At 41.1% G+C, this 12,272-nt stretch overlaps 1 protein-coding gene across 3 annotated transcripts in view; it reads right to left on the bottom strand.

Moving 5' to 3' along the window:
- Positions 1–12,272, bottom strand: part of PDSS2 (decaprenyl diphosphate synthase subunit 2) — a 271,390-nt gene that overhangs the window by 120,001 nt on the left and 139,117 nt on the right. The window lies entirely within an intron of this gene.

The raw sequence follows: 12,272 nt of genomic DNA, 5'->3' as shown, positions 1-12,272 counted from the left end.
GGCTCATCTTGAACTCCTGAGCTGGGATAACAGGCGTGAGTCACAGCACCTAGCAACATTATCTCTTTTAATTGTAAATGTAAAGCTATGCGATTCACAGAGACGATAAAATATGGTTTCTTCCTTCAATGACTTTTTAACTTTCAGAATAAGAATGAAGACAGGCCGGGCGCGGTGGCCATGCCTGTAATCCCAGCACTTTGGAAGGCAGAGGCGGGTGGATCACGAGGTCAAGAGATCGAGACCATCCTGGTCAACATGGTGAAACCACGTCTCTACTAAAAATACAAAAAAAAATTAGTTGGGCATGGTGGCGCGTGCCTGTAATCCCAGCTACTCAGGAGGCTGAGGCATGAGAATTGCCTGAACCCAGGAGGCGGAGGTTGCGGTGAGCCGAGATCGCGCCATTGCACTCCAGCCTAGGTAACAAGAGCGAAACTCCGTCTCAAAAAAAAAAAAAAAAAAAAAAAGAATGAAGACAGAAGCCGGGTGCGGTGGCTCAAGCCTGTAATCCCAGCACTTTGAGAGGCCGAGGCAGGCAGATCACAAGGTAAGGATATCAAGACCATCCTGGTTAACACAGTGAAACTCCATCTCTACTAAAAATACAAAAAATTAGCAGGGCGTGGTGGCTCGCTTCTGTAGTCTCAGTTCCTCGGGAGGCTGAGGCAGGAGAATTGCTTGAACTGGGGAGGTGGAGGTTGCACTGAGCCAAGATTGCGCCATTGCACCCCAGCCTGGGTGACAGAGCAATACTCTGTCTCAGAAAAAAAAAAAAAGGATTCAGGATTTTATTTATTTATTTTTTTTGGAGACAGAATTTCACTCTTGTAGCCCATGCTAGAGTGTAATGTCGTGATCTCGGCTCACTGGAACCTCCGTCTCCCGGTTTCAAGTGATTCTCCTGCCTCAGCCTCCCTAGGATCTAGGATTAAAGGCATAAGCCACCACGCTCTGCTAATTCTTGTATCTTTAGTGGAGATGGGGTTTTGCCATGTTGGCCAGGCTGGTCTTGAACCCCTGATCTCAGGTGATCCGCCCGCCTCAGCCTCCCAAAGTGCTGGGATTACAGGCATGAGCCACCATGCCCAGCTGCCATTAATTTATAAAGGTTATAGGGCATCGCTCTCATTCTTAGTTTCAAAAGGGAAGGAACCATATAAACTAAAAAGTGGGTTTATAAAATCAGAGTTGGAAGTGACCCCAGAGGTCAGTTAGTCTCTATGTAGCTCCCTACAGGGATTTGTGATAACTATCTCACAGGACCCACGCCAGCTGATGAATAGTTTTTATTTTTAGAAACAGGGTCTCACTCTGTAGTCCAGGCTGGAGTACAATGGTGTGACCATGGCTCACTGTAACCTCAAACTCCTGGGCTCAAATGATACTCTTGCCTCCATCTCCTGCATAGCTAGGACTACAGGCACATACCACCATACCTGGCTGCTTTGTTAAAAAATTATTTTTTTGTAGAGACAGAGGTCTCCCCATGTTGCCCAGGCTTGTCTGGAACTCCTAGGCTGAAGTAATCCTTCCACCTCAGTCTTCCAAAGTGCTAGGATAACAGCTGTGAGCCACCACACCCAGCCTGATAAGCAGTTTAGCTGGGTCTGGTGGCTCGCACCTGTAATCCCAACACTTTAGGAGGCCAAGGCGGGAGGATCACTTCAGCCCAGGAGCTCAAGACCAGCCTTGGCAACATAGGGAGACCTCATCTCTATGAAAAATTAAAAGAAAAAAATTAGCCAGGTGTGGTGGTGTGTGCCTGTGATTCTAAGCTACTTGGGAGGCTGAGGCAGGAGGACTGCTTGAGCCCAGGAAGTTGAGGCTGCAGTAGGCTGTGTTTGCAACACTGTACTCCACCCTGAGTGACAGAGTGAGATCCTGTCTCAAAAAAAAAAAAAAAAAAAAAAAAAAAAAGAAAAGAGGCCGGGCGCGGTGGCTCAAGCCTGTAATCCCAGCACTTTGGGAGGCCGAGACGGGTGGATCACGAGGTCAAGAGATCGAGACCGTCCTGGTCAACATGGTGAAACCCCGTCTCTACTAATACAAAAAATTAGCTGGGCATGGTGGCGCGTGCCTGTAATCCCAGCTACTCAGGAGGCTGAGGCAGGAGAATTGCCTGAACCCAGGAGGCGGAGGTTGCGGTGAGCCGAGATCGCGCCATTGCACTCCAGCCTGGGTAACGAGCGAAACTCCGCCTCAAAAAAAAAAAAAAAAAAAAAAAAAAAAAAAAAAAAGAAAAGAAAAACAACCAAAAACAGTTCCTTATAATAACCTGAAATCTCTTCAAATGTTCTGTATTTAAGCTCATGTTAAAATAGGAGAAGAATTAATTGTGTTTCACCACACAGACAAAGGTGATTAAAAAGATGATGGAGCCTTCTTTCTCGCTCACTAGCTTGTTTACCGCTTGTTTTTTTTTTGAGAGGTTAAAAAAATACAGAAAAGTACAGAGAATATTTACATAATCTTCCACTTAGAAACAATAAATATTTACACTTTGTCATTTTTAACAGCTTTTAAAGGATGCTAAGGCAGGAGGATTGCTTTTTTAAAATTTTGGGAATTCTCAAACACACAAAAGTAGAAAATATTGCATCAAAACCTCTGGGGACCCATCACTCAGCTTTAAAAGTTGTTAACCATAGCTAACCTTGTTTTAGCTATGCCCTTCATTCCTCTTTCAGACTTTGAAATAAATGCCAGATATGTCACTTCATCTGCAAATCCTTCAAAAACACTCTTTTAAAAAGTGCTTAATAGTGATTATGGCTACTACTTACTAAATTACTTTAAGACAATTATTTACTGTATGCTGAACACTAAATAAAATATTTTATAAGAATAACTCAATTAACAGATTAATAAATAAAATAATATAAAACCCACAACAGCTCTCTGAAGTAAGCTTTATTATCTCTTCTGTACAGAAGGCAGCTAGGCTGACAGGCTAAGTAACTTGCTCAAGTTCACACAGCTAGTTAACTGCAAAGCTGGATTCAAGTCCAGGACTCTGGTTCTAAAGCCTGGGCTCTTTGCATATAAATAGAAAACTAATAAATATACCAAACACAACATGTGCAAATTCAGGGTCTTTCTAAAAATATTAAAACGATAGGCAGGAGTCATCCATTTAAAGTCATTTCATTTGAATCCTAAAATTTGTTTTTAAAATTGTAAAACTGATTTTTATGTTCATATGGGAACAGTAAATTTGAAAATTACAAAAGAAAAACTTTGGGAAAAAAAAGAGGACTGCTATTCTAAATTTTAAAACTTACTAGCCATTCTAGATTTTAAAATTACTATAAAGCTATGCTATTGCAGTTTTAAAAAATATAGTATGGCTGGGTGTGGAGGTTCATATCTGTAATCCCAGAATTTTGGGAGGCTGAGGCAGGAGGATTGCTTCAGCCCTGGAGTTTGGGACCATCCTGGGAACGTAATGAGAGGAGGAGGAGGAGGAGGAGGAGGAAGAAGAAAGAAGAAAGAAGAAAGAAGAAAGAAGAAAAGAAAGAAGAAAGAAGAAAGAAAAGAAGAAGAGGAAGAGGAAGAGGAGGAAGAAGAAGAAGAGGAAAAAGTATGATAATATCACAAGAACAAACTAATAGATTAGTGAAATGGAATCCAGAGAGAAATTCAAATGCAATTGAATAATTATTTATGATAAAGATAATTCAAATCATTAGGGAAAAGATGGATTATTCTTACAAATGATATTGAAGCAACTGGCTATCAATTAAGAGGAAAATAATGTTAGATCCCTAACTTACACCATGGATAAGAATATATTTAAATGGATTAATCATTTAACTGTGAAAAGCAATACTACAGGAAAACATTCTTACCGCCTTGGGGTGAGAAAGTTTTGTAAAATAAAATAGGAACTCAGGAAGCTACAAAGAAAACAAAGGATAAATCTGAGTAGTTAAAATAAACCAAAAAGTTTAATACTAAATTATACCATAGGTCGAGAGCCATGGCTCATGCTTGTAATCCCAGCACTTTGGGAGACTGAGGTGGGGGGATCACTTGAGGTCAGGAGTTCAAGAACAGCCTGGCCAACATGGTGAAACCCCGCCTCTACCACAAAAATACAAAAATTAGCCAGGTGTTGTGGTGTGTGCCTGTAATCCCAGCTACTTGGGAGGCTGAAGCTAGAGAATCGCTTGAACCTGAGAGGCAGAGGTTGCAGTGAGCCAAGATCAAGCCACTGTACTCCAGCCTGGTCAACAGAGTAAGACTCCATCTCAAAAATAAAATAAAATAAAATAAAATATACCATAAAAAATAATGAGGCAAATATAGACTTGAAGTACCTGCAATATAAACAAAAGGTTTATATTCAAAATATACGTGAAGCTTATCCAAATTAATAAGATAAAGAAACAGTAGAAAAATGGTAAAGGGTATAAAGAGGTAATTCCAGACGAAATATAGATGGTCAAAAACTACATAAAATGACGTTCAACCTCACTAATAATTTAGAAAGGAGTATTATAATAACAATGAAATAACATTTTTAGTCCATTAACTTGGCAGAAACGAAAAAGATCAAGAAGATACAGTTTTGGTGAAGGTAGAAATAGGTGTCTCACATTGATGCCCCAAGAGTCAAATAAAGCCCACAGACATACTCTTTGGCAAACAGCATTTCTAAAACTAAATTGAATTGGCAAGTCTTTGGAGCCATGCTCCTCAGCTTGCCTCAGTTTCCACCACTTCCTTTTCCTTCCACTTTCACTTGAACAGCCTGACCCTTGAAGGTAGCCACTCACAGGGAAATTTTCCCTGAATATAATACTGTATCGGACCTTAAACTGGTACAATCACTTAGAAAAGTATGGTATCTAAAAAAATTATGGGGTTTTCTTATGTCAATAGGCTAGTTTCCAACTCCTGGCCTCAAGCAATCCTCCCACCTCGGCTTCCCAAAGTGCTGGGATTACAGGCATGAGCCACGACATGTCTGTCCAAATTGTTTGTTTTAAATAGCATACATTACATGGTTTGGTAACACCAAATAATTAGAAACAATCTAAATGTCCATTAATGTAGTACAATACTATGTAGAAATTAAAAAGAATGTGGTAGAGCACATTTATTCCTTCAAAAGTTGTTAAGTGCAAAAAAACATGAGGGCTGGAATTTTTGTCTGTTTTTTTTTCATTATTCTATCTCTATTGTGTAGATCAGTGCCTGGCAGGCCCTCAAGTCTTTGCTGTATGAATGAATGAATGAGGAGCACGAGTTGATTTTTGGAGAAACAGGAAAAACAATGAGAAGGAAGAAAAGAGGACAGGCAGGGAGGAGGAAATGCAGATGCTGAGATTATGAACTTTTTAACAGCCTTTTTCATTTTTGAACATTTAAAAAGATTAAGATTTGGAGGTAAGTAGGGGATATTCATTGGACAGCAGCAGGCAAGCCCATCTAATACAAAGAGCAGTAGAGATGAGGTTGGACTCATGGACTGGAGAGGGCCTTAAATAGACCAAGCAAGGAGTTTAGGTTTTTCTAAATCAGTATGGTGTTATTAAGGAGGGGCTGGACAATATGAAGATGCCAGGATGAAACTGGTATTTTAAGAAATGGAGGCCAGGCGCAGTGGCTCATGCCTATAATCCCAGCACTTTGGGAGGCTGAGGTGGGTAGATTACCTGAGGTCAGGAGTTTGAGACTAGCCTGGCCAACATAGTGAAACCCTCTACTAAAAATACAAAAATTAGCCAGGAGTGGTGGCAGGCGCCTGTAATCCCAGCTACTCAGGAGGCTGAGGCAGGAGAATCCCCTGAACCCAAGAGGCAGAGGTTGTAGTGAGCTGAGATCGCACCACTGCACTCCAACCTGGGTGACAGAGTGAGAATCCATCTCAAAACAAAAACAAAAACAAAACTCATAAAAACACACCCAAAAAAACAAAGAAATGGAGGCCAGGGGCAGTAGCTCATGCCTATAATCCAAACACTTTGGGAGGACAAGGTGGGTGGATTGCTTAAGCCCAGGAGTTTGAGACCAGCCTAGGCAACACGATGAAACTGTATCTCTAGAAAAAAATACAAAAATTAGCTGAACGTGATGGTGCGCTCTTGTGGTCCCAGCTACTCAGGAGGCTTGAGGTGGGAGGATCACTTGAGCCTAGGATGTCGAGGCTGCAGTCAGCCAAGATCATGCTACTGCACTCCAGCCTGGGAGACAGAATGAGACCCTGTCACAAAAATAAAACAAAAAGAAATGAAATTTGCCATTATAATCCACGATACACAGCATGGGGAGAGATGACTACGACTGTCAAGAAGATCAAGATACCACAGCATGATTTCAGAGAACTCTAGTTGTAAAGAGCCTGAGGCCAAGTAGTGCAAGCTCACTAGAAAAAGCCATCCAACTTCTCCTGGGTTCAAACAATCCTCCTGCCTCAGCCTCCCGAGTAGCTAGGACTATAGGTGCACACCACTAAGCCTGGCTAATTTTTTTATTACTTATATATATATATATTTTGTAGAGACAGGTTTTCACTTTGTTGCCTAGGCTGGGCTCAAACTCTTGGCCTTAAGCTTCAGCCCTTGATTACAGGTGTGACCCACCATGCCTAGTCCTATTTTAGTATGTCCAGTGACAAGGAACTGATGGCTTCATGAGGAAACCTATTCTGTTAAAAGAGTTTTTTAAGAAGTTTATTTCTTTACACCACAATTTGCCAAACTATAACTATCACAAAGTTCTTTCTACTTTTCTAATAATTTAGGAGTGACCTGATTAGAATGTGAACTCTAAGGTGACAATGGAGATACACGGGGAGTGATATAAAATAATCTAACGGAAGAACTGCAGTATTGCTGTGTGACTAAGTATGGAGGACAAATGAAAGATACTTTGTAGATGTGAGGCTGAAGTGGTAAAACGGTAGCAGAAATGAGGCAAGCAGGAAAATGAAACCACCGGGCCCATGGCTCTTCTGCTCAAAACCCTCCAGTGGTCCCCATCTCACTTACTTTGGCAAAAGCCAGTCCCTAGAATGGACTCCAAGTCTAATACAATCTGCCATAACTTCTCCACCCCAGCCTCTCTGACTTCATTCACTACGCTTTTCCCAACACTCACTCTCTTCTGCGACACTAGCTTCTTTGTTATTCCTTAAACATGCCAAGCCTGTTCTTGCCTCAGGGCCTTTGCCCTTTCCTCTGTCTGGACTGCACTTGCCTTATGTTTCTACAGGGTTTAGTCATTCATCCGCTTCAGGTCTCTGCAAAAGTGCACCTCTCTGTATGTAAGGGCTTCCTGGCCACTCCATTTACAATAGCAACCCTCTCATCTTCATCAGCATTCTCAATCCCGACTTCCTGCTTTTTTTCCCCTCCATAGCTCTTACTGCCATGTGACATACTTGCTCCACCCCTCCACCCCGCCCCTGTTTTTTGTGTTTTATTTCTCTCTCCACAGTCCCAAAGAACAGGGCAAATAATCGGGGTGGGAGCAAACGGAGAAACAGATAAAAGCAAAAAAATTCCTAAACATACTTCAATAATATCCAGCTCAAACAGTTAAAAAAAAAAAAAAGGCATGTGAACTCTAATGAAAAGGAAAAGCATACACACTTTTGTAAACCCATGCCAGGTAAAATAATCTTTCATGGTGATAATCTTTAACTAATTATAAGTGCCAAATATTAATTTTTTATAAGTAGACTTAGAGTCCTAAGAGTCATTCAATTTAAGTTGTGATAAACAGAGAAACATAAGGATTTTCCTATTTTGTCATTTATTCATGTTGATAACTTAAATTAAAATAGAACTTTGCATTCAGGTTTGGCCATGAGTGCGGCCATGAGTGCATCATTCGAAATTCATCTTATTTCATTCTTAAACTTTGAAATGAGAATTCTGATTTTATAATAATTTTTCTTTTGAGACAGGGTCTCACTCTATCACCCAGGCTCGAGAGCAGTGGTGTTATTACGGTTCATTGTGACCTCAAACTCCTGGGCTCAAGGAAGCCTCCCACTTCAGCCTCCTCAGTAGCTGGGATTACAGCTGCACACCACCATACCCAGCTAATTTTTAATTTTCTTTTTGTAGTAGAGATGGGGGTCTCACTATGTTGCCTAGGCTGGTCTTAGACTCCTAGCCTCAAGTGATCCTCCCACCTTGGCCTCCCAGAGTGCTGGAATTACAGATATGAGTCACCATGCCCAGCCTAGAACTCTATTTTTAAAAATAGGGTAGGAAAATGAAAATTCTCAACCATGAGAGGCAAAGTGCCAGCTGGGCATGGTGGCTCATGCCTGTAATCCCAACACTTTGGGATGCCAAGGTGGGAGGACTGCTTGAGCCCAGGAGTTTGAGGCCAGCCTGGGCAACATAGGGAGACCCTATTTCTATTTAAAAAAAAAAAGAAAAGAAAAATGCCAAGGCTGTAGGCTGTAATAAGGATGACCTCCAAGTAGTGATCAAGTTACACGTTCAAGGATTGGAAAAAACTACCAGGACTTACTTCCAGCTCTGAGCACACATACTAGGCAATTGCTGAGGGTGCTGTGTCTCTTTTAGAAAAGCTCATCCACCATTCAAAGTTAGAGTATACAGAAAAGAAGCAGAAAATAAAAAGTCATTGCAGCTGGTCTCATTTCAAAGAGATTAGATACTTCAGTCTATGTTAGAATCTTGCCATGCCATGAAAACACAAGGTCCAAAAGTGAGGAAAAACAAATATAAAGACAAAATCTTTTAAGTAGTACTTCAATTAAAAAAAAAAAAACAAACTTTAAAACAAAATTCTCCCATATTCAGTGCTGTAATTTAGAACTACTGGTAGTTTTGCAGAAATATAATTTTAAAATAATCACAGCTTAACACAAAAACTTGCATTCATTTTCTCCCCTCTTGATTTATTTTCAAAAAAAAAAAAAAACAAAAAAAACCCCTCAGTATTGATGTGTTCTGTAATTAACTACCTCCATACCTGCCAGCCAATCTACAAAGAAGTCAGCTGCCTTTGGTGGTGGTGGTCATACTTGAAAGAGCAGAGGGATGTTGGGGCTCAGCAGAGTTACCATATTTATCACCGGAAATCAACCAACTGAAAAGAAATTTGTATTGCATGGTCTCTTTATGCATGAACATAATAAAGCTCTGCTTAGTGATCAATGAACACACCTATGAGAGTACCTTAATAAAGCATAATCAAGCCAGGTGACTTACTATATTTAAGAACATTTTTAAAAATGTTATTTTGAATAACTCAGACATACACTTGACACCGTCAACACATAATTATCCTGCAGGTCAACTGGATGCTTACGAGGAGGAGAAGGAGGAGGACGACAACGAGGAGGGATAGCTCGCTAATAATCTCTGGTTTCTGGAAACAGTTATGTGGGGCTCTTATCTGCCAGAAAGCCTAGCTAGCCATCCTCATCTAAGGTTTCTAAAAGTACTTTGGGGTTTGCATGTCGCAAAAGGGGTTAAAAATACTTGAGGCTACCAAAAAAGCCTAACAAGACATCTGGGTGCGGTGGCTGTCACTGTCAGGGCAGCCCTTGGAGGGAATACTGGTATCAATTCGGTTTATCAGATGGACAGCTGATCAACGTTAAACAGACTCGCTCTGGGCAGACTGAGCTGAGCTTCCTGACATGAATTCCAATGAGAGCCCTCTGTATTCTACCACTGAGCTCTGCCATTTTTTACTGTTGCAGCTCCCTGGACATATGGGAATCCCTAGTGATGAGCACATAAAGCTGCCTCTAACTCAAGTGACGGCTCATTTCCCCCGGCTGAAGGCAGACATTAATATCCTGAGGAGATCAGACCCGCCTCTCTGACCCCCATCTACCGAAGCAAAACGACTGTCCTATTTCTTCATTTAATAAGCTTTTAATGAAGAAGACCCAAACCCCCTCTCTGACTGCAGCACAGTTCTACATGAAAAGGTTATACAAATACATCACATTTGTGTCAAAGTTTTCCAAAATAACTGTCCCCCTCCCCACTGAAGAGCAGATTCTGTCACTCGCCCTCCCATAGTGCTCATGCTTTCTGCCGCGGTACAGGGGTTCTGTTCTCTGCTCTGATAATTACGAATTGTATCCATGGTCTGGCAGGTGGAAGATTAAAGAACTGATTACAAAGAGCACACTGGAGTCTCCATTTTCATTACAAACCCCTTTCTTCAAGGGTTCCTCATTTAGCTATGAAAACTGCTTCAGGCACAACTAGAATGGGAGAAATGACAGTCCAGTGACAATCCAGACAGTAAACCAGAAAATGCTGCTGAGCAAAATCAGAATATGGGAAAGCTAAAAATATTTGGTGAACTGGAGTAGGCATACATACTCTGGTTTTAGAAGGGGCGGAAGAAAAGATGTGTGATAGTAGACGAAGAAGACAAGCAGATATTTACCTGTGAATACTGGAGACTGGATCAAAATAAGGGGCATCTCATTCGTTTAAGTTTAGTGCCAGGCCCAATGCCGACTGCCAGAGTTCTGAGTTCTGAATTGCTTCACTAGAGGATGAGGTTTGGGTTTTCTCTTCTTTAGAGAGCAAGCAGGGGTTAGGAAAAATGTAAAGGTTGCATGCTAAATGGGGCACAGTAAGCACTGTAGGAGGGAAATGTCATTCTGCAAAGATCTCTCCAGCTAAATAACAAGAGGCAGTGATGGACCCAAGAGGGAACCTTGGCAGGCTTCATTTAGGCCATGAAATGTGTCTGAGTCTGGGAAATGTGAAGGTAAGGTGGGAATAAAGGGGCAAAGATCTGTTTCCAATGAAAAAGGGTGTCAGGGCACAGTCTATACAGTGAGAAGCTTAAAATTAGATTGCTTACTTTGCTACCTAATCAACTTAGGTATCTAGAGACACAAGAACAGATCTTAAATGTATCACAAAATACTTCACCAAGTATTTTCATGTATAAAAGTTGAGAAATTCCCCAGTATGTTTTTTTTTGTTTTTTTTTTTAAGACAGAGTTTCACTCTTGTTGCCCAGGCTGGAGTATAATGGCACGATCTTGGCTCACTGCAACCTCTGCTTCCCGGGTTGAAGCCATTTTCCTGCCTCAGCCTCCGAAGTAGCTGGGATTACAGGCATGCCCCATCACGCATGGCTAATTTTGTATTTTTAGTAGAGCCAGGGTTTCTCCATGTTGGTCAGGCTGGTCTTGAACTCCCAACCTCAGGTGATCTGCCCACCTCAGCCTCCCAAAGTGCTGGGATTACAAGCATAAGCCACCATGCCCGGCCCAGCATGTTTTTTTTTAATTAAAAAAATTTTTTTTAGAGACAGGGTCTTGCTACATTGTGCAGGCTAGTCTTAAACTGCTGGCCTCAAGTGATCTTCCTGCCTCAGCCTCCTGAGTAGCTAGGACTGTAGGCTCATGGCACTGCAGCAGGCTTCCCCTGCATGTTTAAGCCATAGACAATAGGTGTCATCGGCAGGTACTAAGTGTACAGCTTAATACATAATTCATAACATACTATGTCTCAGATATTCTGATTTTTAACATATAGCATCTCATTTAATCTTCAGCAAGTGTAGTTATTAGTCCTATTTTACAGATGAGAAAATGGAAATTCATATGTATTAACTGATTTGTCCATGGCCTTATGACTAATAAGCAATGTGGCTAAATTTGGATTAAAATACTTTTGCGGAGGTAAAATATCATTCATCTGCTATCAAACCTCACTGGCTCCCTAAAGAAACAATTTTCTTTGCTTAACAGAATAACTGTGGTAGCAACTACAGTCTGTCACTAGACACAGGAGTTCTGTTCTTAACAACTGTTAAACTGTGGACTCCTTTGGCAATCTGGTGAAACCTAAGGATTCTACTAAGAAAAATGATTTTAAACACATAACATAAATAAGATTATAAAGGACGCCAATTCTGCTGAAAATAAAAATGTAATTATTTTTTCACTCAAGTTCATTGATCCCTGAATTCAACCCGTACATTCCCTTGTGAGTGTCCGTGAACTCTGGCTAAGTACTCTTGTGAGGAGATAGGAGGGGATGTGGGGATGAAGGGTTCCTGGAGTCGGCTAAGTGCTTTATATAGACTGTTTTATTTAATATCTCCAACAACCTGATAAAGAGAGAATCATGAAGATTTTATATGGAGATAACTTAGGTTTAGAGAGGTCAAGTTATTTGCCTAATGTCACTCTGAGAGTGACCAGCATAGTCAGTGCGACCTGTAAATCCATGCTCCTTCCATTTCACCAAATTGCCAGGTAAATGTTGAGATGTGAAGAACATGGGGGTGGG

The sequence above is a fragment of the Aotus nancymaae genome, unplaced genomic scaffold, assembly GCF_030222135.1.
Source record: "Aotus nancymaae isolate 86718 unplaced genomic scaffold, 86718_ANA_hifiasm-v0.15.2.pri h1tg000040l, whole genome shotgun sequence".
Lineage (NCBI taxonomy): Eukaryota > Metazoa > Chordata > Mammalia > Primates > Aotidae > Aotus > Aotus nancymaae.
This window is presented reverse-complemented; position numbering and strand designations above follow the sequence as displayed.